We start from the raw sequence: 20,517 nt of genomic DNA on the forward strand, positions 1-20,517 counted from the left end.
GCAGGCTCCTGTCTTTTAGTCCCAGCTTTGTTATCCAATGCCAAGTGACCCTATGACAATGTTTTTGAGGTTTGGTTTCTCAAATGTGTCAAGTGAGGATTATGACTACTTGGTAGAAATTTGATTTTGATTGTGCAGAAACAATACTAGCTAGTGTTCTACCGAATTGAGACTCCCTGGCCATTCTCACCTTCGTCCCGAGGCTCTCGTTTCCAGGGTTATTATGTTGTGCTTATGCAACTTCTCAGGCACAGCGAGGCCTCCTGCAGGCATACAGGCTAAGCTTAGAGGACCCACACTCCACCCACTTCTCTGCTTTCTCTTTCTGTCTACCTCTAGACAACTGACGATAAGCAAGATCAATAAAATCATAGTAAGATGAATGCTGGAAAGCCAGGCCAGCTCTGGATTCTTTCTTCCTGGTTACTTTCTTCCTTATATGTGAACATATACTAAAATAGGTATGAAACCATATATACAGTAAGAAGCACAGATGTTAAAATTCCAGAATGATCAATACAAGGTAGAGGGGCCATGATGAGAAACAAACACACTAAGAAAAATGTGGTAGAAAGTTTACTGAAATTCAGGATGAAAATTTTAAGCCCTGAGCTTGTAGGCAGAGAAAACAAAGTGGGTAGCAGTGAAAGTATTTAGGGGCGATGAAGTACCTAAAATGTAACTCTTAAGAAAGAACATTGTATATATTATGTATATATAATATAAAATTATATGTATGTATATAAAATATAAAATTATATATTCATATTCCTAGGTGGATAAGTTGGAAAGTTAATAATATTATTACATTTTAAGTGAAACTGAGTCTTCATAAAGCTTTGTCAAAAAAGTATTAAGCACTAATAAAATACGATCTGACCTAATTTATATTGAGGCTCTAGGGAAATTTGCAGTTTTACAGTGCTCTCTGATCTTAACCCTCACAAAGTCAGCATTGATGTGGTCAGGCAGGAAGGAGGCTGACCTAGTGGGCAGCAACCAGAATACTTGTTTGGCACCTGCTTTGGCTTGCCATGTGTATTTTCCCCGCTCCTGGATGCAGTGTGCCTTTGGTGAGTCTACTCCCTGTGACCTGTGGTATTTGGAATGAAGATTCATAAATGGAGATATGAGTCTTGGAGAGAATGGTCCAAAATCTATTCATCTTCAGCTAAGCTTCAGCTTTCATTTATAACTTCCATTGGGAGGAGAACGCACATATTGTCTCTCAAAAATATATTTGAAAGGAAGCTTCATTAATCATCACATGGCCATTTCTTAGCCTTAGTCCCTAAGGTCTGGTAAGCTTTAAATCCCTAGTGACACCTGCTGGGCAGACCTCTGCCCTCGCTGCAGCATTCCATCAGCCTGCCTCTTCTTTAACATGCAAAGCTGCTGGCCAGGAGGTGCAGGGTTGGCTGCAGCTTCCTCAGCTGCTGGCCAGTCTGCTCACTGCTCATGCAGGTGACCCTTGCCTGTGCAGCAGATTCTTAGGGGCCTTGACTTCCTACCTGCCTAGGCCTCAGGAGTCAAACATAGAGCTATTAAGGCAAGAATGGAAAGGGGTGCTGGGTAGGGAAGAGAGAGAGAGAGACAGACAGACAGACAGACAGACAGACAGAAGAGAAAGATCCAACATTAGATACCCGCTAGCCCATCCCTAAGTTACTCAGCTGCTTCTTTGTCTGCAAACTCTGGGGTGAGCGATGCCACTTCAGCCGTATGTTTTGTTCAAGCACAAACCAAATTATGCTATGCTTGCGTCTATCTGAACATATTGGTTTATCTTACATAGAGTTTAATTGATGCAAACTTGAACTTCAGTATGTTAGATTTTCAGGGAAAACACCATCCTGCAATTTAGATTGCTATGTTTTTCTTTGAACAAAGAAAAAAAAAAAAAAAGAGCAAGGCAATTAGAACCCTGCTTCCTTTATTTCGGCCGCACTCTCCAACCACTACAAAAATCATGTTCAACCTCTTGTAGAGTGACTTCTCCTGTCCTTTCCTGTCCAATGGCAAAATTTCTCTCTGAGCCAACAACATCTGCATCCTTAGACAGATGTACTTGTGTGCAAAGTCCGTGTGAGCTGATCAAGCACCGCTTTGTTTGCACTTATTCACTGCTCACCCAGCACTGGGTAAGTGGTTTTGCATATTAACTAAGTGCACAGTAACCTTTCTTTACCTCCTTAGAGCTCCACCCCCTCCCACCCGCCGGGGAAATCAACACTGTTACTCGCTGAGGAAGCTGCCAAGAGGTTGCCATGGCAACTGTTCAGCTTTCAGCAGCTACTTTTCTGGTTTGAAGGGGAGGGGGAGAGGAGGAGAAAGAAAGCACCACACACCCAACAAACTGAGGAGAACTAGGCAGTTTTCTGATCAGAGTTCAGATAAGGAAGGTCAGAGTCATTTGTGGGCACTGACTAAAATAACCCCACGGATGGGAGAGTTACCACATAAGAAGCAAACTAAAACGGTAAGTGCGATTCCAAGGCAATAATTAAGTTATTCAGTAGTGGTCACAAGCCGAAGCAGTTCGAATTTTATCAGCCTGTGTCATCTGAGATGTTATCTCATGAGTCTTTTCGTTTTCATCCTGAGCCAAACAACGATAATTTTTATGGGATTCCAAATGTCAGTGAAGCAGTGCAGGAGGGTAAACTAGCCCCAGAGGGGGGACGCTCACATCTGAAAGTCATTTTCCAGAACTTCATTCAACGCAGGAACAATGCGGCATTGAGGCATAAGGAGCTGGAACTATGTGTAGTGCCAGGTCTAAACACAGCCTCCCAGCTCCTCTCCGTGGGGTGGCTGGCTAGGTGTGCCAGGAGTCAGTCTGGTTTCAAAGGACGGGCTGGGTAGGGTTAGGCAGGAAAGGGGCAGAGAGTCAAGAAATGGAAGTTAAGAAACCTGATGCCAGTGGTTTGCAGAGACACACATAGCGCCTCTCAATAGAGTCCAGACTCCCAGTTCCTCAGCAGAGTAACTCACAGCTCAAGATGACTCTTGGCAGAGAGCGGGAGGGTGGGGCAAGGCTGGGCCCTGAGCGCTAGGGTGGAAGGACTTGGAAACTGTGCCTCATTCTTTTTCCTCTTCTGTCTGTCTGTCTCTCTGTAACACCTGCTCCCGCTAGCCAGCAAGCTTCCCAGCATCCTCTGCATTCAGCTTTCTCCTGCATGATTGAGCCCCTTTGAGAAACAACATAGGAAAACATCCTGCAGAAGCCATTCTAACAGCTACCCCCTGAATCTTGGATATGTTTTTCAAAACTTAGCCGCAGCTACAGCCTCCAGATACATTTAAAGGAACCAATTATGACATAGAGAAAAAAAGAATAAAACAAAACAAAACAAAAAACACGGATGGGGCTGAGCTGTGGAAATTCAATACCATCCCTCCCTGCCACACACACACATACACACACACACACACACACAGAGAGAGAGAGGGAGGAATGCTGTTACTAGCACTTGTTTTCTTTTATATTTTATTTAATTTTTAGGATTTTTTTATGCAGCCCTGGCAGAGTAGTGCAGAAGCACTGGACTCTCAGGTGCCAGGACCTGTTAAAGGAGTTATCATTGTTAAAGGAGTTATCATTGTTAAAGGAGTTATCATTCGGTACCACGATAAGGTATCATATGTTTGACCAAATGCTAGCTAGTTCTTTGCAGGCACCAACTTGTGTTCTATCTTTGCCAAGCTTCCACTTTCTGTGGACTTGCATTTCTGAGTTGATTCTGACAAGCAGAAAATGGTTAGGGTAGGAAAGAAGAGGTTGAAAGGGCCAGGAAAGAAATGTCTATAAATATGGAAAAGATGCAATGACTGAAGCCAATATTCTTCAAGGTGGAGTTCAAAAGTTTACATGATGTCTAAGGTGAAAGTTCTTCACAGATGGCAAGGGACCATGAGACAGAAGTTTGAAGACGTTAAAAAAAAAAAAAAGAACCAGGAACCTATAGATTTTTTTTTTTGGCAAAGTTGTGCAAAGTTCTAAAGACTAAGAAGAACAATAGGTAATGTCAGAAATCTAGCCTCAATGTTGGACGTTTCCCTGTGAAGCTGGAAGGAAGTTCTAAGAGTTAAAGACAGAGTGTAGGCTCCCCTATGTCACTGATGGAGGTAGAGGCCCCATCTTCCATAACACCCCAGGCTACAGAATGATAGTTCCTCAGCCTACAGTAAATGTGATGAGATTATCTTATCAGCCTTGTTCTCCTGAGTATTTCTACAATTGCAGGAAACCATCTGTTAATATGACCTGTCTGCTAGACCCCCACACAGCGCAGGGCATGGATATTAGTATTCAAAGACATTCCTCCCTCAAATGATCTGTTGGAGGCCTACCAAGTTCAGTCTCTGCAGCCAGTTGAGGCCAGGAATGAGAGATGGAGAAATAATAAAGAGGAAGGGATGAGAGAGAGCAAAGAGAAAACTCAGAAATTTGTTGTAACTCAGCCACAGATTCTTTCAACTGACCTGATCTAATTCCAGCAGCGACTCTGTCTGTGAAGCCCTGCCACAGCTGAATTTATTTTTGTTTTGCCTGCTCAAAGGCAGTGTACAGAGAATGCAAGAGCACATCACCTTCAGGGAAAGGACTGCAGAGTGTATTACTCACCGCCCCCGCCCCCCCCAACCCCGTGTGGAAAGGTTAATTTGAATAAGGCTGCTGCTTCCACAAATAGAACAGTAACGGCACACAGAGGGATGGCCAATGAGAAAGGCTTCCAGTGATGTCATACTTATACCTGCTTCTTATTATTTGCTGAATGGTAACAATGTGTTCCTTGAATCTCACATTTCATTGGTTAAGATCGCTGCCATTCTGAGTACTTCTGGAGAGTTTTACGCACTGCAGTTTCTTTACATGCTCAGAATTTTTTTCTTTCAGTTTTTGTACCCCCATCAACTGCTGGAGAGTGACCATTTTAAACATTTTTTCTGAAAGAAAATATAGCGGACTTTATAGTTCAAACCTGACTTATGGGGTCTACGATACTAAATCCATTTAACCTGCAGGAACAGGGTAAGAAAGGATGCTTCATTGGTGTGCCAACTGAAAGAATACCTTGCCTCAGTACTCTCCCATCAGTCTATCGGAAAACAAACTTACGCCGTTTATTTTACAAGGTAATCTTCCACAGAACAGAGCTTTCTTCAAAGAACTAGATATAAACTTTCCTACTGTGTGAGATTGGGGTCACTGGAGAAATCAAGACCTACATGGTTTATTTTTTGTCTTAAGTAGCTTCGACTTTTAAATCAATTAAGTTTTATATCTTTAAAACTTGTGCCTTAGGTCACTCAGGTCCGTGGGCTTTTCCAGGGAACCCCCTGCAAAGATGCTTGGGAAAACCACAGTACCTTGAAGAGAATGTAAATTAGTTGTTCATGACTGAGGCATTAAACCAACCTGCTCAAGGAATGACAGGAACTTTCTGGTCAGCATGAGACACAAGTATGATGGGGAGACCAGAGGTAAATGTTGACATTCAAAAGTCTTGGTGGGCGTTGGTGGTGGTAAGGGAGGTGCAGGGCAGGTCTATCCAGGCAAAGTCAGATCCTCAGAGAAGAGAAGACAAAGGCAAGCTGTCCACACTCAGCTGCTACAGCAGAGCGCAGACACAGAGGTTAATCCATTGTACTGCCAGGACAGCGTATGAAATGCTCCAGTGAGGAGGCCAGGGCACTAAAGGACCAGTTAGCTTCTAATAGGCACAAAGCAAGGCAAGGCGTTCTTCGGGAGGAGGAGAGAATGCTTTGATGATGCCTGCCAAAGACATCCATGACTGGATATATGTATTTTGAGAGAAATGTTGGAAAAAAAAAAACAGGTGCGCAAATTAGCAAAAATGTTTCAAATTAGGAAGAACTAGAAAATACCAAGTGTTTTGATTGGGTTTGATATGTCTGCCTACAAGCTTGTCTGTTTGAACACTCGGTCCCCAAATGCTGCTGTATTGGGAGACTGTCGGGCCTTTGTGGTGTGGTGTCCAGCTGGCAGACACGGGCTGATGTCCACAGGCCTTTGAAGGTTATCTTCACCTCTGGTTTTAGCCTGGCCCTGCATCCGAGTGCGATATGTGAAGAAGTCATACTGTAAGCTCTTATCATAGAGAACAGAGCTGCCTCAGCTGCCAGACCTTCCCTGCTGTTAGCGACTGTACCCTTGAAGCTGTGAGCCAAAATCAACCTTTTTTTTTCAAGTATTCTGCCTCAGTGACAAGAGACGTAACTAGCAGACAAAGCATGCTGAACGTCTACATCTCCATTAAGTAGCTAACATCAAGGGGTTTTGAAATGGAAGGATTTATAGCTACCAACACCATCAGTCACTGTCTTCAGGGTCTGGTGAGAGGTTATGTGGATGGCATAGCATTGTGATTTTTCACTGACGACACCACCCCGACACCTAAAGCTCAGGGAATATTACAGAAGAGTGACTGGGAAGAGCCAGAGGACCATGACGTCTGTTTTACAATTGTGTCTTCTAGATACGACTGCGAAGCTGTACCTCTAAAAATAACAAACACAGGGTTGCCTAAGTAAGCTATGTACAAATGAGAACATCAGTTGACAGTCAAAGACGGATGGGGAACTTGCCCAAGCTCCACCCTTAGACGAAGAGCTACTAATGACTCTTCAGAGAGGTAAAGTCAGTCTTCTCCAGGGACAAGCCTCCTGATAGGTGGTTCAATCCCATGTGGTCAGTCCTAAACACATTCACATCGGAGCAAACCAAATGGATGCAGACGATGTTTACACACACACACACACACACACACACACACACACACACACACACACACACCACAGCAACAAAGAGAAAGCCATGCATTTGAGCATTTGAGAAAGATTTGTGGGGGATCATGGGGTTGAAGGAGGGAGGAAAGGGGGAGAAAATGATGTAAATATAGTTCTCATGTATGTTATTCTAAAAAAAAAACTTAACTTTTTTTTTTTTATTTTCTCATACCATAAATAAACACATGTACGAACACTGCATATTTACTGAGGTCCTTACTCTGGCAAGAAAACACTGATTTTTCTTCAGGACTTTTTTCAAGAAGTCTGGCTGAATTTTCTCAAACAGCTTTTCTCCATGTGTTGTTAAAATGGTCATATAAATTCTGTCCTTAAATCTATTTATATGATGCATTGCATTCATTGTTTTGTGTATGTAGAACCAACCTTGCATATATGTGATAAAATTGACTTTGTAATGAATGTGATTTTTTTTTGAGATGACATTTCCCTATGTAGCCCTGTCTAAAATAGAACTTTGAACTATTTACCTGCATCTGCTTCCCCAGGGTTGGCATGCCAGGCAACTGTGATTTTCTTTTTTTCTTTTTGTGTTTTTTGAGACAGGGTTTCTCTGTGTAGTTTTGGTTCTTGTCCTGGATCTCGCTCTGTAGACCAGGCTGGCCTCGAACTCACAGAGATCCACCTGGCTCTGCCTCCCAAATGCTGGGATTAAAGGCACACTGGCCCCTTCTTTCTTTCTCTCATTTCCTGACCATCATGAAGTAAGCAAATTATTCTCTTGTGTTCTTCCCGGGGTCTACTGCCTCATCATAAATCCAAAATCAATAGGCCAACAATAAAACCCCTAAAACCTGAACCAAAATAACCCTTTTCTCTAAGTTCATTATCTCGGGTTTCTTTTGTTGTCTAGTTTTTTGTTTTCATTTATTTGTTTGTTTGTTTGTTTGTTAAACAGGATCTCACATGCACCACTACTACCTGGCATGATTTTCTTAATATGTTCTTGAACTAAGTGTGCAAACATTTTGTTGAAAAAATTGCATCTATGTTCATCATAAACATTTCTCTGTAGTTTTGAGGGTGTGTTGATGTGTGCAATCTTTGCTTTTGTCTTTACAGAATGAGTTTGGTAGTATTCCTTCTTTTACTTCGATTAATTTCTGAAACAGTTTGAGAAGAATGAAGTTAGAGTCCTCTTCTTAACCTCACAAAAATCAATTCAAAATGTGTCAAACATATAAATTTAGCACTTGAAACATGGGTGTCAGGAACAGGAGGTATTGGGTGGTGGGAGGATGGAGGGAGAGGACAGGGAGAGACAGCTGGAATTGGGGGTCATCTCAGGGATACACTGGAAATCTAGTGCGATGGAAACTTCCTGGAATCTACAAGGATGGCCCTAGCTAAGACTCCTAGAAATGAGGGATACAGAGCCTGAATCAGCCATCTCCTGTAACCAGGCAAGGTTTCCTGTGGAGGGACTGACACACGAAACCAGCCACACAACCTTCAATTTACAATGTGTCCTTTCTACAAGATGTCCTGGGGTAAAGGTGGTACAGAAATGGTGAGAGTGAGCAACCAATGACTGGTCCAGCTGGAGACCCATGACACAAGAGGAGACCCATTGCTGACACTCCCTGAAGGGCCAGGGCCCAGAGGCTGGATGGCCCACAGATCTAGGATAGAACCAAACACCACGATCGGGGGAAAAAAGGGGAAAGAAAGCCAATGAAATGATTTCTAAAGATATTCTGCTATACCCATAGATTGGTGCCTAGCCCAGTTGTCATCAGAGAGGCTTCATCCAGCAACTGGTGGGATCAGGTGTAGAGTCTCACAGCCAAACAGTAGGTGGGCTCCAGAAATCCTTTGGAAGACAGGGAAGGAAGGACTGTAGGAGCCAAAGGGGTCAAGGACACAAGAAAACCCATAGAATCAACTAACCTGGGCTCATAGGGGCTCATGGAGACTGAACCTACAATCAGGGAGCCTGCATGTGACCTAGGCTCTCTGCATATATCTGATAGTTGTGTAGTTTGTTATTCTTGTAGGACTCCTAACATGGGAGCAGGGGCTGTCTCTGACTCTTTTACTGGCTTTTGGGACCCCACACTGGGTTGCCTTGTCCATCCTTAATGTGAGGGGAGGTGCCTAGTCTTACTGGGAAGAGAGGAGGGAGGGGAAACTGTGGCTGGGATATAAAATGTTAATAATAACAATAATTACCAACATCAATAAAGCCTGAAATATTAGAACTGGAGGAGGAAAACACTCCCTCACATAAGCACAGGCAATGATTTATTGGACAGGACATGCAATAGTATAACAAAGAACCCCAAAACTGACGAAGGAGATTACAGGAAAATAAAAACCCCTGTACGGCAAGGAAAACTAGCAGCAGAATGAATAGGCAGACTATAGAGTGGGGAAAATCTTTGTCAACTGTATTTCAGACAGGGAGGCTAATATCTAGAATACATAAAGAACTACAAAAATTATACATACACACACATTCTTGCACACCAATGAATAAATGAGATAATGAACTAACTAGGGAAATCTCAGAAGAAGAAATAAATCTTTAAAAACATATTCAACATATATAGCCACAAAGAAAATGCAAATGAAAACTACTTTGGGATTCGACGTCACCCCCACCAGAATGGCTAAGATAAACAAGACACAATTGACCACAAATGGTGGTGAGGATATGGAGAAAGAGGAACATTTATTTACTGCTACTGAGAAGATGAATTATGCAGCCATTATGGAAACCAGTATAGTGGTTCCTCAGAAAACTAGAAATAGAACTACCAACGTGACCCACACTCCTAGACACATATTCAAAGGATTCTACATCCCACAACAGAGATATTTACACCCATGCTTGTCACTGCTGTATTCACTGTAGCCAGGAAATAGTTTCAACTTGAATTTTCATGGATAGATGAAGAGGTAATGGCAATGGAATACATGGACATGGAACTTAATTTAGTGATAAACAAAAGTGAAATTATTACATTTACAGGGAAATTGATGTATCTGGATATTATTATAATAAGTAAGATAACCCAGATTCAGAAAGACAAATACTTCATATTGTCTCTCATACACAGTTATTAGCCTCTAATTTTTAAATATGTGTATAACTGGGAATGGTAGCACATGTCTTTATTGCCAGCATTTGGGAGGTAGAGGCAGGTGGATCTCTATGAGTTTGAGGCCAGTCTGATCTATACAGCAAGCTCCAAGTCAGCCAAGGCTACATAGAGATACCCTATCTCAAAAACAAAAGACCAACAAAACAGCAACATAAATATGTGTATGTGTGGGTGTGACTTTGGATAGGAGTCATGGAACTAGACAGGCTCGTGGAGAGGAAACAGAATACACATGACATGGAAGTAGAAAGGAGACTTGTGGAGGTGGTAATGTACACGTGAGAGGGTTGGGGATGGGGAAGGAAGATCTCATCAAAGCAAACTTTGCATGAGAATGCCTTGGCAACATCTATTCCTCTGTAGACTATAAATAAACACGTAAAATGAGTTTGAAAGTTGTGAATTTTAATTTGGTAAAGAGTGGAGAATAAAATTCTAACATCCTGTTAAATTTAGAAGTCCCTGGAACTTCACAATATTTTTACCACTGAAGTGCGTGTACATTTAATATGAGAGATTTGCCTATAGTAAGAGCCTGAAAATGAATGTGATACATTTGTATCCCAATTCCAGCATCTGCTAGCTGTGACTTGACCATGGTAGTGAATCTCTCTATGCTTCAAGTTTCTTGAAAGATGCTAGCAGTACTCAGGTATAGAAGATTTATTTGTTATCTTAACATTGTGACCCCGAGGATTTTTAAGGACTCACATGGTTTGTCTTCAGCCTAGCCATTTTCTCTGTATCCCTCTTAGTCTACGGCTGCCAACCTAGCCTTTCTGACACTTGTCGAACATGTCTGTTATCCTCATGCCTGAGGAACTTTGTCCTGCTAGTTTCTTTTATTTGGAATTCTTTGCCGACTGACCATACTTTCATTACTTCATTCAATTCTCAGTTCAAATATTAAAACTCTGGACTGACTTAACACCTGTTGAAAATGTTGTTCCTGGTGCTTTCTTTACCTCACATCTCAGTTGTGCTTCTTAATTAACAATCTTTGCTACTTGACATTTCTTTATGGCTCTGTATTTTGATTTGTTTATTTTTTTTGTGGTAACACATATATGTGATACAATAACTAACAAGAGGATCTGAATTTTCCTGCCTTGTTCTAAGAAAGAGGTAATTTTTTTTCTTATTGATGTGAGACTTTGTCCATCATAGATAAGGATTAAATTACAGGGCCATGAGTCTATATAGTCCCAATATTCTTTCCACAAAGGGAGCCACTGTTCCTAAGAGTAAATGAGGAAGGGAAACTGGACCAGCCGTCTAGAAGGGGTTGCAGGGTCATCCCTTGGTGGAATCGGAAAAGCTGGTGTGTCTTGTTTTGATTTCTCTCCTACCTTTCCCAAACACACTCATAGTGGCTCTATTTCTCAGAAATTGTGGGATCTTATCTGGGACTCTAAGTCAGTAAGAGAGAAAGATAGTAAACACAAGAATGGTAGGCATTCTCAACACACACATACAAATTTAATGGAGAGAAGAATACAATTTTCGAAGAGTATTTTAAGATTTTTTTTCCCATTCTGCCACTCTCTGGGTCAATTGTTATGGTAAAATGAGTACAGGGTATTTCTATTTCCCCAGTAAACCAGGGTCAACATAAGATGAAATAGAGCTTAAGCACTACCTTTGCTGATATTCCAAATGGACAGTTCAAATGCCACTGGGTTAGCTTGGACTTCTCACTGTTCCTTAAAATACCAAATTTGAAGGAACATCTGCCATTTACATTTCGGCTATGTTAGCACCTATGGTTTCCTCTTCTAAAATGCGCCCCCCCCCTCCATTGTCCAGCATTGGAGATTGAATCCAGGGTCTTGTGTCTACCAGGCAAGTGTACTACCACTAAGTTAAATGTCCTGCCCTAGAGACTTCTTAATATAATGATAAAATCATGACCAATAAGGATGCTTTTGAAAGCATAAAGATTTGTGGTTCAAAATTAATTGGCTGTATTCTGACCTACCTCTGCACGATGTTCATTTTTAGTTCTTTTAGTTAAGTGCTGGTTAAGTTATAAAGTATAAGTATTCATCCAGAAGTCATGGGGTCCTTTTAAAAATCGGGTTGTTTTTTAGGACATCTGAAGTGGGAGGATTCAAGTTTCCAACAGTGTCCCAGGTAAAGCCATGCACTGGGCTGTCCACTGTGCTCAGAACAGTAGGAATTTAGAATATAGATGACATAACACCTCATTTGGATCTACTGTTTCAAATCTGCATCAAGATTTTTGAAGTTTGAATTGCTCTTCCAATTCATCCCCATCCATTTCATTGCATCTGGGGCCAGAGAACCTACTCTGAGTGGTGCTCATGTCTAATAGGTAAGCAAGCCTTTGAGAATGCTTCTCAGACACCATCTCCTTGCAGGAGCCGGACCCCCTCCTTCCCCCCCCCCCCCCCCCCCCCCGTCCCTTACAGCAGCTGCTTTGGCTGAGAACCCTCTGACCTTTCCCTGCAAAGCTACAATGACCTTCAACTCATACCCCAAGCCCTGTCCTTACCTTCCTGTACTTGATCATCTTATATCCTGTTACCTTTTCTCTTTTAAGAAAATACTTTGATGATGTCATTCCTTTGATTAAAGACCCCTGCTGGTTCCCTTGCTTAAAATAGAGGTTTGGTTGGCATATAGGCCTAGTGGCCTGACATAGTTGGGCTGGAATCCAAACAGCTCCAATTTCTTGGTACATGACCTTGGACAAGCTGCTTAGCTTGTGGAAGGCACACTTTCCTTATCCATAAGATAGAGGTGGTATTGCTACTCATTTCAGAGTGCTACCAGATGAAATCAGATAACTAAATTTTCTAGTGCTATGCTAGCCACAGGAGATGTTTAAAACTTATCCACCTTGTCATTTTCCTTCCAGTATGGTGGGTTTTGCTTTCCTGTATTATATGACCCCTCTTGAAGCCCTTCTTTCCTATTAACTGCTGAACACATGCATTTTTGGCTATTCCGAATGTCTCATTTCTTGATTGATCTATTGACAGACCCTTCCCATCCTCAATCCAATGAATTCCCTTGGATTTATCTCCTTCTATCAGCCTAAAAAGTGCACATTTGTACTGGGGAACATTTACTAATTTTTTCTTTTTCTTCTCTTTTTCAATAGTCTTCCCTGACCACTGTGATAACAGCTCTCCATATTACATTTGCTGCAATGTGCTCTTATGACATGGTGTGATTTACACTCAGATGGTGCACGCCCTTAATCCTAGCACTTGGGAGACATCTGAGTTCAAGGCCAGCCTTGTCTATAGAGAGAATTCTAGGACAGCCAGGGCTACACAGAGAAACCCCATCTCAAAAAGCAAAACAAACAAATAAACAAACTGATAAATAATTACATTCCATTTTCTCTGTATATGAAAATAAGTCTAAGAGTATCCCTAGAGCTACAGAGCATTCCCAGGAGTTTAAACTACAAATTCCTCCTTTCTAGCAAATTTTAATTATTTTATTCAGGACTCATTTTGAGTGTTTTCTATAGACTACCTCATGTTATTCCCTTGACCATTCTTTGTTGTAGGTGTTATACTATTCATAGACTTGGAAACAGGTAGCCTGGAGGGCTATCTGTCATGGCTCCAACTGTATAATTATTACAACAAGGGTTTGAACGTGTGCCTTTCCTATGTTAACATCTCTCTTTTACAGAGTACTATCTTATGAAATTTGTTGCTTTAGTCTGGTTACAATATCTTCCTTAATATAGACTAAAGTGTGAGTAGAGATCTGCCTCGGGAAGAATTTATGAGGCAGACAATGGCAATCTCTTGCAGGCATCATATGTTCAAGTGGTTTGGAGCTATCAGCACAGAGATAAAAGGGAACTCAGAACTGTACAATGCTAAACTCTGGCCACCCAGAAAATCCTTTCATTTTTACTCATTATTTGTTTGGAAGACACTACAGAGCAATCTTGCCTCCGAGGAAAACTATTTTATAGGTGCATTTTTTACTTTCAAAGTTTCCAATTTTGTCACGCAATCGTTTCACAGGAGATCCTGACACAGAGAAGTCTCTGGACGGAATCGCACAGAAGAGCTCATTCCTCTGGACCAAGAGAAAAGAAATCAAGCTAGAGACAAGGCACATCCTGTAAGCATCTCTGTGCTGTCCCATCGTGGCAACTACTCTAACATGCTGCCCAAATATTTTCAGCACAGAACTTTGGTCTACAAGTGCTTATAGTTACAAGGAATAATTCTATACCTATCTGCCTCTGTAGTTGACACATTTGTAGCTGGTTAAGTACCTGGAATTTAAAAAAATGTTTGAGACCTCTTTTTAAACCAACTGTAAACTTTTAGAAAAATTTTAAAGTGGGACTCTGGAAAAATAGATGGGATTAATCCATTCATTTTTTTTAATCCATCCATTTTAATGGTGGGGTTAAATATCAGCTTTTGAGGACTTTGTACATGAGTGTGCACTGTTATCCACATTTCTCCCATGCCTTGCCCAAACTCCTTGTGTGTCCCTCTCCCAAATTCATGATCTCTTCTTTAATTATTATATATACATATTATGCACGCACATATTGCAACTTACTGAATCCATTTAGCCTTGCTAATATGTATGCACATGTGTACAGGATTAACCACCTGGTTTTGGGCATCCTATGTGGGAGCTTGTCTTTAAAGGAAACTAATTCTCCCTCTCTCAGAAGCCATTGGCTACCAGCTCTTCATCCACGGGAGGGACCACATACAATTTCCCTGTCATATTGGCATGTCAACTGGTGTCATAATTATATTGATCTTATTTAGGAAACTATGCTTTTAGATTTCATGGGTACATTTCCCCTGCTATACCTAGGGCAAACTATCTAGCAACAGATATTCCTGGTCTCTGGTTCTTACAGTCTTTATGCCACCCTCCCACCCAGAAGAACTCAAACTATCCCCACTTTCAGATAATGTAGTAGACATAAAAAAAAATCCCAAAAATTCTATTAGAAAACTTCTAGAAATGATCAATACTTTTAACAAAGTGATAGGAAAAAAATGAACTTAAAAAAACCAGCAGCCTTCCTATTCCCCAACAATAAACATGTTGAAAAAAAGATTGTGAAAACACTCCTATTTATAATAGCCTCGAAGTATCTAAGAATTATCCTAACCCAGGAGGTAAAAGACCTTTAAAATGAAAACTTTAATTCTCTGAAAAAGATTTGGAGATACTAGAAGATGGAAAGACCTCCCACGTTCATGGATTGGAAGAATTAATATTGTGAAGATGACCATCCTATCAAAAGCGAATTATAGATTCAATATAATAACCCCAAGTCCCCATCACACTCTTTACAGAAATAAAAAAAATCATCCATTTTCTTTCTAATCTTTTGGAAACTTCTCAAACCCAAAGGTATCCAGCATTCCAGCAGAACTGCGGGATTTACATAGAAGATATTGAGGTCTGGAATATACTAGACTTTCAAGAAATAGGATATTGTTTCCTAGGGATAGCTTAAGGCCTAGACAGGGTCACATACTCCACAGATAAACACTGAGTTTAAAAAGCAATCAGTGTCTTTGCTACTAGAGCCCGGATCCTGACTCTCCTGGGAGAGTGGGGTTGCTGTATTTTCAATTTGTTTTGTAAAAGGAGAATCCCACAGTATCTGCAGATACAAATGCAGATTTGTACAGATGCAAAACAGACATGTCTGTGTAGCTGTAGTGCTGTGTGCATCGGAAGCTTGTCCCCTGGGCTTTCCATAGGTTATGTCCAGCTGGAGGCTAACATCCTACTCACTGCTGTAAACAATTGTAGCATCCTTGTGCAGACTGGATATGCAGAGCCTACTTCAAAATACAGAGAATAAAAGATAAATGAAACTTCGATATGACTCACTAAGCCAACAGATTCCTATAAATATAAAGAGAAAATTAAAAAAATAAAACATCTTACATAGCACCATACACAACTTGAGTTGAGTGAATTTCCTTGTGTAAGTTTGACATTTTATATTTTATTCACAGTTAACATGGCTAACTTTCAAGTGATGTGAACTTATTACAAGTGATAACACTGATAAAAATGGGAAAGTTTAAATTTTACATATTTAGACATTTGTGGTATCTTAGCAATCAGGATATCAAGGGTCCTATGTCACTGTGTGGAAATCATGTATTTTAAGTACTTCTGCATGTGGTCAGGTGGGATTAAACTAACCATGGTCTATTAACTGTAGCAGCAGAAGCACTGTGGAGGGCTGTATGCTGGCATGTTCTGGTTCTGTCATATTCTTGATAAACCTGTCTTCTTTCTCTGCACATCTCAGGGTTAGATGTCACACCTCTTTGCAGTATATGAATGCTTTCTGAGAAAAATTCACTAAACGCAATGGGAGTAATAAATGATGCGTCCAAGAAAAGAAAAGGACATGGACTTCGATGTGCAGACTGATGTTGATTACAAAATGGAACAGGTATCACATGGAATGTAATTCTTCAGCTTGACTAGCGGTGCTTCAAAGGCTGCATGTGGCAATTGGTTTCTGCATGGAATGTGTCAGTCTGGGCCATCTCTACCACCGTGAAACGTTCAGTTAGAACCAGTGTTGATACATGAATTTCATACCTGGGAGTCCGGCGATTAGAAATAGGTAAGAGAAAAGAGAGTAAGGTTTTGTCAGTAAGTGGTTAGTTTGCAAAATTACTAAAGTTGAAGAAGTACAATGTCTTGAATTCTTTGGAATTTCAGAGCTCTTGATAAAAAGAAATTTATGCTTAATAAAAACAAAGCATAAAAATGCAGAAATAGAGGGGAAATTATGGTAATCTGCTAACCTCTAGTTCTGTATCAAGGGTATTTTTGCTGCTCAGCTTCCACTGTGGAGGAAAGGAATGGGTCTGTTTGTTTCTCAATGTATCATTTTCATAGCTACTAAAATCAAGAACTTCTGTGTTCACATGGCTTCACAGCAGTTCACTTCCAAGAGAGCCACCAGTCCACTTTGTTTGTTCAAAGACTAGAGTGAAAGCAAGCCAAAAGACCAGAATTCCCCACAGGGAAAGAGAAAGTACCATAGTGGTTGGGGCTGGGACCAGGGCAGAGAGATGTTAGAGGTATGGGCTGAGAGTATTCATTGTGTAGTGCCAGTGGCTTTGGGGATGCAAATGGGCATTGGAAAGATATTAATTCCCATTAAACTAAAAAAATGGAATTACTTTAAAAAATGAAACAATAGAAGTATGCTATCATTTTACAATTTCACTTCTGGGTGTACAACATAAAGAAGTGAAATCAGAGCTGCTTGGTGGTGATGGTGCACGCCTTTAATCCCAGCATTTAGGAGGCAGAGGCAGGTGGATATCTGAGTTCAAGACCAGCCTGGTCTATAAAGTGAGTTCCAGGACAGCCAGGGCTGTTACACAGAGAAACTGTCTCCTGAAAAACCAGAAACAAATCAAATCAAAACAAAACAAAACAAGTGAAACCAGAATAATGGTTGGTGACTAAGGTCACTGTCTGATCTTTCAGTGGACCTGGGTCCAATTCCCAGCATCCACATGGCATCTTACAACGGTCTGTAACATCAGTTTCAGAGGATTAGATATCTTCTTCCGGCCTCTGATGGCATCAGGCATGCATGTTGTACACAGAGACACATGCAGGCAAACACCAGCACACATTACTATGAATAAATAAAAATTAAACACAGAAGAGGTAGCTGTTCTATGTTTGTTGAATAGCCAAAATGTAGAAACTACCTAAATCTCAGTCAGCGAAATAAAGCAGGCACACCAAGGCACAGCCTGCATGATTGAATTCAACAGTGGAACCTAAAGGAGTAGTCTCTTAAAGGTAGAGAGTAGAATAAGGTCTAGGGAGGGTGCAGAAGGAGGAAGGGGTTGATTAATATCTTGCAGGACTGCAGAAATAATGATAAATGGTCCTGTTAGCCAGTGGGTGTAATTCTGCTGTTTTACTGCACAGTAGAGTGACTGTGGTTAACAATATTGTAGTGACTACTTCAAGATAGCTATAAAAAAACAAACAAACCCAAAACATTTGAATCTTCCAGACAGTATTTTGGTTTGAATGCTGAATATTCTTACAGGATGGTTACACTGTGTGAACATATACTAAAACATTATGCTCTCACCCACAAATATGTTCAGATTTATAACAAGAATAAAGAGAAGGTAGGCTACAATATTTGGTGCTATGGCCAAAGAAAATTCAGGTTGAAACTGATAAAAAAAAATGACTGGACCAGAGTTTGCTGGAAGACCACTGATTACTACCTTTTTGTTGTTGTTATTCTTAAGCAAGAAAATAAAAGAGGACAGCATGTAAAATAACAAAATACAACATCAAAGGAATTATGTTGAGAAAGTATCACATTGGTATGTAATTTTAAATATGAAAAAGTTCAAAGTTAACATTTTAGTGTTAAAAATATCTAATTACATCTTTGCTGATTTAAGATTTGGGAACAATGTCAAGTACAATCTTTTTATGAAGATGCAAAAATTAAGAAGTTTTAGAAATCTAAAATTACCTTAGTATTTAAAACTTGGAGGATAATTATTCAACAAATATTTGCTGAATCCCATCTTCATGCTGAACATTGCTGTGGACACTGGGGAAGAAAGTATGAGCTATGCCAAGCTCGTGGATGAAGCCTGCTTTCCAGTGGGAAGACAGACAATAAACTAATCAGCAAATCAACAACTATATAGAATTTTAGATGTTTCTATGTGTTCTGAAATAAATAAGGAAGTCCAATGAGACCAAGAATATTAGGAATAGCAAGTATTGCTAACTGATCATGAAGGCTGCTATGTTCTATAATGTTGAGAACTGCATGAAAACATGTTTTACCACAGAACTGAAGGAACCTAGAGTCTGGATGTCATCATTTGGATGAACTCGTCAGGGCATACAAGTTAGTTTATGCAAGCATCCTCAGGTGGATGCATGCTTTGACTGTTTGATAAACAGCAAGTGTTGTGTGGCTGGAACTAAGTGAATAAAAAAGGAAGGAAAGGTACTGAGACCTTCCAGAAAGGAGAAGCAGAGAGCCAATGACATTCTTGGCCTTTGTAAGGAGTTGGGCTTTTATGAAAAGGATGGGAAGACATTGGCCAATTCTGAATGAGAAAAAAAAAAAGAGGAAGAAGAAGAATGTTATTTGACCCAGGTTTTGTAGGTGGCTTTCTGTCCTTTGAATCTATCCTGTCTTCTTCCTGAGAACCTTTTAATTTTTTTTTTTTTTGCCTCATAAATTGTAATGGGCTACACAACTGTATTAACTATTGTGGGATTCTTCCAGATTTTAGACACATTTAATCCTTTCCTTCCTCCCTCCCTCTTTCTTTCTTTCTTTCTTTCTTTCTTTCTTTCTTTCTTTCTTTCTTTCTTTCTTTCTTTCTTTCTTTCTTTCTTTCTCTCTCTCTCTCTCTCTCTCTCTCTCTCTCTCTCTCTCCTTCCTCCCTCCCTCCTTCCTTCCTTCCTTCCTCTCTCTCTCTCTCTCTCTCTCTCTCTCTCTCTCTCTCTCTGTCTCTCTCTCTCTGTCTCTCTCTCTCTCTGTCTCTCTCTTTCCTCCTGGCTCAGGTGTGATCAGACCAAAGGAGCACCCAGTAGCCATACCATATCCCTACCTCTGTGTCTTGATTCAGGAAAAGTGAAAAACAAAACAAAATAAAACAAAACAAAAAACAAAACAGGCAGTTAGAAAGAGGAGGGTGGGATTCTAGAATTTGAAGGAAATCAGCAACTTCAGAAAATCTCCTGTTCCTCTCTTGCCCACGCTGGGGAATATAAAGTTCAGACCCCGGATGCAAAAAGAAACCCTCACTAAAAACAAATGTCTGTAACAAGAGCCCACTGTGTACCTGTCCAAAATAGAAATCATTACAAATAACTGAATGAAGACAATCGTACAAGCATCTAAAAATACATATTTTTGAATAAAAGAAAAAAATTTGAAAAGGAGGGTAATGAACAAAAATGCTATCATGCTTCATAACAATGGCATATTTATTTATTTGAAAAACCTACTGCCCTCCCAGACAAGTAGATCTACCTCTGCCTTAGATATTGTTTCTGTTTGTTGGCATATGACTTTCTTTAGGTCTACACTGTAGCCACTGTTTAGTTCCTAGTGGCAAGTACACAACCAGGGCCGTCAAACACAGCCTCTAAGGTTAAGTTCAAAGAGACTCCGGGGAGGGGGAAATCAAGAACAAATAAGTGAAATTCATGCTCAAGGTGGCGGCGGCGGCAGGGTGTGTGTGTGTGTGTGTGTGTGTGTGTGTGTGTGTGTGTGTGTGTGTGTGTAGCACATCATCCTGTTTCTTTGTTTCTGCTTAAGACTCTGCTTGAGATGGTTTCCTTTAGAGACAAAAGCCACCATCCTTTCTAAACAAAGCACCTCAAATCTGAAGAATAGCAGGCATCAAGCCCTTAGCTTAGAATAGTTGTCATTTCTCATCGCATGTTATGTAAAATTCATCTTCGGTGGCTTGAGATTCACTTTCTGTTTGCTATATGCTATTAATATTGAAAAGTTAGATTGAAAAGATTTTTTAATAATCACGTCCAA

At 40.5% G+C, this 20,517-nt stretch overlaps 1 long non-coding RNA gene across 1 annotated transcript; it reads left to right on the forward strand.

Moving 5' to 3' along the window:
- The first annotated feature begins 2,345 nt into the window (after positions 1 to 2,345).
- Positions 2,346 to 16,384, forward strand: LOC121832399 (uncharacterized). The gene is made up of 3 exons (XR_013042575.1): positions 2,346 to 2,479; positions 13,958 to 14,057; positions 16,246 to 16,384. It is a non-coding gene; the product is annotated as an uncharacterized LOC121832399 (long non-coding RNA).
- Positions 16,385 to 20,517: the final 4,133 nt, after the last annotated feature.

Source organism: Peromyscus maniculatus, chromosome 9, assembly GCF_049852395.1.
Source record: "Peromyscus maniculatus bairdii isolate BWxNUB_F1_BW_parent chromosome 9, HU_Pman_BW_mat_3.1, whole genome shotgun sequence".
Classification (NCBI taxonomy): Eukaryota; Metazoa; Chordata; class Mammalia; order Rodentia; family Cricetidae; genus Peromyscus; species Peromyscus maniculatus.